We start from the raw sequence: 5,482 nt of genomic DNA, 5'->3' as shown, positions 1-5,482 counted from the left end.
TCATGTTCAAGATAACCTGGCCTGTTTGGGGATTTGGCTATTACCTCTGTCTCTCCTGATTTCTCAGAAGGAAAACAACTTAGTTTCAGCTTGTCGGTGTGGAATTTCAGCATGAGTGACTCCATTTTGATTTACTCTGTTAGGCCTGGTGCAGGAGCTCCACCCGCATCAATGGACTCCTGTAACTTTTATTTAACAGCCCAATAGATTTTAAGATGGAGATCTTTAAATCTCTAACACTAAGAGATATAGGATAGGAAAAATTGCTTCCTTCTATCCTTCTAGGTTCTTTGGCTGGTCTATGAATTAAATTGACATCAGACAGATGAACAGGAGCAAAACCATTTTAATTATATACATACACATGGGAGTCCCACAAAAATATGAGACTCAAAGAAGTGGAGTAAGGGTTTGGTGTTTCTTTGTGGTGGTGGAGGTAAATTATGGGAAAGTAAGGGGTAGAGGAAATGCATAGTGAATGAAGCTTGTCTTGTTATGTAGTTAAGTCTCTCAAGTGGCAAATTTTCTCAGAGTAGCTCTCTTCCTGGTACAGATAACTAGTTACTAATGTAAATTTTCCTTATAAATGTAAATTTCCTATATGAAAGGGGAAATTTATATCCTTTTTAGGCAGTTGATGAGGAGGTAAAGTTTCCTTGTGTTAGCTTGCTCTTAATTTCTTTTAGCTCAAAATAATCAATATGCCATATTTTGGGTGACATGTTCTGAATGCCTTCAGAGGCTAGGAGGGAAACTCCCAGGATTGAAGGATTTTTATAGGCTGACTTTTCAAAACACTATGTGGATTGAAAATTTGAGCAAATTAAAGCCAGAACTAGAATAACTAGCTTTTCTGATTATCCCAGTTCTTTTGCACTGACCTTCTGGGCTGTTGTTTTTCTGGATATTTTCTGGTTCAACATTTCATAGTCTTCTCAGGCAGATAAATAATGGCAAACAGGTGGAACAAGAGACTTATGTCTATGCCAATTGAGTTGTTTGCCTACAGGAACTGTTTTCTTTTATTTGAAACAAGCATCTGTCTGTCTATTCAATCAACATCTGTGTGAAGCGCTATTTGTAGTAATAATAATATCATTTTTTAAAAACAGACTGTGTGCCAGCCATGATGCAAATAACTTTCTGTGCCCTTTCTCCATTCTCATAGCCAGGATTTAAACCTAGACTGTCTTACTCCACAGCTGTCTGTGTTAAATATCCTATTACTCTACTCCCACTGATTTCACATGCCTCCAGAGATATTGCAGGAAGAAACACAACAGTGAATGAAAAGAAACGCAAAATAATTCTTCTTTAATTTAGAAACATCCCCCATGACATTATTTTTCAAGGGATCAGCAAAGTCAGTTGACTGGTCAGTATGTGCTTCTGATCTTCATTCCCATCGCACGATTTTCTTCTGATATTAGCCACCCTTGGTTCCTGCAATGGATTGAAAAAGGGGATTTTTTTCATAAAGGACTTGCACTATATAGAAGATACATAAATGTTTTGGAATTCATAGCTGATCTTAAAGTTAATGAGACAGGACAATTGTAGCCTACAGGAAGCCTCGAGGTGGTCCAGTCTTAGTATGTGTCAGATAGAGCTGGGTTGGGATGATTTCCAACCAGAGGTATGACTATTTTGAAAGTGGAAACACACTTATATTTATTTTGACTTTAAGAATGTTTCTGACTTTACTTAGTCACTACCTTAGAGAATGGTAGAGATAATTATGTTGGTTTTTCGATGTTCAATTCTAAAGCATTGTAATGCTGTACTGTGTTGGTATAAGCACTACTAAATGGGATGGCTTTGAAATCTCGTGCCAGTTCCAATTTGCTCATGAAACTCAGTTATTTTCCTTCTGTTACAGTTGAAAATAGTTCCCTACAGTTTCACCAGAAGTGGTCTGTTTATTCTTGGTCAGATTAACCCTTCACAGTCCAATTGATTTTTTGAAGATTTTCCTGGCTCAGTTTGCCAAGCAGAAAAGTTGCAAATTTTGGGGGATTTCTGAAATGTTTCGAGCTAATCAACATCTTTGCTTTATGATTTCTGAGATATGAAAGCTGGCTCTAAAATGTGAAGTGTTAACATGGATAGTGTTGCCTTTCCCTATCAGATTATTTAAAGTTTTTCTCAGTCGTAACTGAATAGGAGGGGTGAGGTTATCTAACAAATCTTTAGTACAGATTGAGGCCATAAATTAAAACACCATAGTGAGAAGCTTCCATACTGGTATAAACAAATAATTAAATGATTGTAGCCTTCAGAGTAAACAACTCCACAAGTCAACACGCAGGCTGAAAACACACACACACACACACACACACACACACACACACTAAATTTTAAAGCCTTTCACTATATTTTTAGAAACCAGCAGGTTTTCCACCAAAATTGTTTTTTTATGAGTTTCAAGCTGTGAAGGATATATAGCTTATTTGTAATCATTATTTTCAAGTGAATAATAAAGGATGAATAAAAGTATTAGACATTAGTACATACTGAAGAGGAAAAAAACCATTATAAATTAGTATGTATTGAATATCAGTAAATACTGAGCCTGGTAACTAAATAGGGTATCAATAATTTATGATCACATCTCAAGGCAAGTTACATTGAAGAAAAACTTGTAGATTGGAGGGAAAGTGCCTAACCCCTAAAATTTCCATGTAAGAGTTAGTCACTGTTAAAAGTGTCACTATATCAAACCATAATAAAATTTTGTTTTCTTCTTTAGTGTTACTTTCATAGTGGAAAACATGCCTTTTAAATGTATTTGATATTTATGACAGTACAATCACTAGTGAAGGATGATCTATTAGTGTTGATAGCGACAAGAGGCAGCCATCTCGTGCCAACAAATGCCTCGGTATATGGGGGTGGTTCCCTGGTGAAACCCCACCTCCAAGCTAAATATAGTTAAAGTCTGAAAGCCAAGCTACAAGTTAAACCCTCCCACCAGATTGAGACCTTGTCCTCCTGTTTGGCAAGCTTTCCTCTGATTGGACCTCACCCTTCACCTATTTTACATATACCTACACTTTCCTAATTGGTTTTCTACACTGTCATGCCCACCTTTGAGTGGTGTCTTTGCTTTAACCTTTCTTACATGCTAACAAACCAATCAGCATGCACTCCCCATTCTGAGTCCATAAAAGGCCCCAGACCCAGCCACTCAGGGGAAATTTCCCGCCTCTTGGTAGGGAGACCAACCATGCATCCCCTCTCCAAGGAAAGCCATTTTCATGGCTCAATAAAACTCTTCTCCACCCTCCTTACCCTTCAATGTCCAGAGTATCCTTATTCTTCTTGGGTGCAGTACCAGAGCTCGGGAACCACCGGATGCAGGTACAAGCTATAACTCAGGGGATCTGGGCCATGCCAGCGTGGCTGAGGGAGACCTGGGTGGAGTGTCACTGGCTGGGGGTCCCCGGCTTGCAAAATGACCAAGAAGAAAAATCCTGCATCAGTGTTAGTGACAGTGAACTTAGTGATATTTTAGAGTTTATCTAATTCTTATGTAGAAAATAGTCCAGTAACATAGGCTATAAGTTTTCTTCCTGATTTTTACTGTAGGTTTGTTAGCATGTATCCAAATACTTTTCTAGAATAAGTAAGACTATGGTCTTCATCACGATAAGAACAAGTCAGACATCAGAACGCATTCTGACGTGGGAAGGCTTAAAGGCTCTTCCATCAAACTGAAGTGCTGGGATTAGAGCGGAAGGCTCTTCAGCAGGGCGGATACTCACTTGGATGATGCCAAACAGATGTTCATGGTTTAAAAAAACCAAAAAAAATCAGCTCCAGTTTACAAAATCAGAAATCTACGTTACAACATGCATGGGGTGGTAGGAAGGAAACAAAGAGATTTGTTAAAGCATTCATTTTGATGATTACACAATTTCCAGAGGTAAATTGGCTTTTTTCCAAAAAGATGAGTGTGTTAAACAAGGCAAGATAGTCTAAAAGGGCATTTTATATGATATTTCCACATCATACATTCTTTTAAGTATTTTAATGGGGAAAAACTTTTATATTTGAATAAACATCTGATTTGCTAAGGTTTTGCGGTGCATTTATGTCATGTAATTAGTTTTGTTGATGGGCAGCCTTGATAGCTGTTTTGATGTGTAATTTGTTTGAAACTATTAAAAGGGCTTTGCTGAAGGTTTAAAACAGTCTGAAATAGCCTCAGAGAATGTTAGGTGTTGCTATTTTAATGAAGCGAAGTTTTGAGTTTGGGATTAAGTCTAGTGAAACCAAAATAATTTGGCACTTTGGGAAATGAAATCTGTGAACAGCATTGAGAGAAATTTATAATTCACTCTCTCTTTTGGCTTCCTATCCTTCACTCACTAGTGTGAACCTTTAGCTTAATTTGATAACTTTTTTTTCTTAAAGTGTATGCTCTAAGAAGGGTTTCCCTGTTTATCTATTTTATTTTGAAACACAGTTTCACTCTGTTGCCCAGGCTGGAGTGCAATGGCACGATCTTGGCTCACTGCAACCTCCGCCTCCCATGAGAATAAGGCATTCTCATGCCTCAGTCTCCCGGGTAGCTGGGATTACAGGCACGTGCCACCACACCTGGCTGTATTTGTATTATTAGGAGAGATGGGGTTTCACCATGTTGGTCAGGCTGCTCTTGAATTCCTGACCTCAAGTGATGTGCCCTCCTCGGCCTCCCAAAGTGCCGGGATTACAGGCATGAGCCACCGCGCCTGGCCGGTTTCCTCTGTTTAAAATCTACTCTGTATTTGTTTTCTCTGCCCCACCCAGTGTAGCAATGAGTGCTCTTTTAAGAGGCAAGTCAGTGAGTTTCCGATTTTTTCTCCAACATACCTTCCCTGCTCTGGTCTGGAGGCCACCGCAACATCTTCGGTATGCTTTTCACCTCGCTGTCCAAGCCTTTGGTCTGATGCTTGGTGGAGACTATTTTTCAGTGCTGATTTTGCTAGGAAGTTGTCTTTGGTTTATTCCCATTCCTGTTTTAAGAACTCTTACCTACCTAGCTCACCCTTGGGCTCAGGTCCCAGAATCCCAGCTGGCCAGGCTTTGGCAAGTGGAAAGTTTCTCTCTGCTTGTTACTAGGAGAGGGTTTCCAGGTAATCGCTGGTCTTGGGTGATCTGCAAAACTGCTGGTACACTTTCTAGTTTCAGGGTTATGTGAAACATTCTGTTCTATAAATCAAAAGATAGTTTTTACCCCGTTAATTTCTTCTTGGGTTTATTAAATTTTTTTCCTAGCAGGAGTTGTATGAATCACAGACAATCTGCTTGCTGCTAGGCTGGGATTTTGCTGTGAAAGGTGGAAACATCACTGCATGCACGGGTTACACTTAGTTAAGGTGTGTGAATATATTAAAGTACTTTTTTTTTAAGTTGTCTTGTCATGATCCTGAGTTTTCTTATGAAAAGGAAGACCAGAAAACATAATTAGGGTCCAGGGCATTAAAAAAATAACTAG

At 38.9% G+C, this 5,482-nt stretch overlaps 1 long non-coding RNA gene across 2 annotated transcripts; it reads right to left on the bottom strand.

The window, feature by feature from the left end:
* Positions 1-328: 328 nt before the first annotated feature.
* LOC123569750 (uncharacterized) lies at positions 329-5,057 on the bottom strand. Of its 2 annotated transcripts, none has more exons than XR_012426814.1 (3): positions 4,858-5,057; positions 3,292-3,473; positions 329-1,443 (listed from the first exon to the last, which is right to left on the bottom strand). It is a non-coding gene; the product is annotated as an uncharacterized lncRNA (long non-coding RNA). The 2 variants fall into 2 exon arrangements; XR_006693536.3 differs by having other exon boundaries at positions 3,292-3,446.
* Positions 5,058-5,482: the final 425 nt, after the last annotated feature.

This window comes from Macaca fascicularis, chromosome 17 (assembly GCF_037993035.2).
Source record: "Macaca fascicularis isolate 582-1 chromosome 17, T2T-MFA8v1.1".
In the NCBI taxonomy this organism is placed as follows: Eukaryota; Metazoa; Chordata; class Mammalia; order Primates; family Cercopithecidae; genus Macaca; species Macaca fascicularis.
Note: the sequence above shows the minus strand (reverse complement) of the source record. Positions and strands in the feature narration are given on the sequence as shown.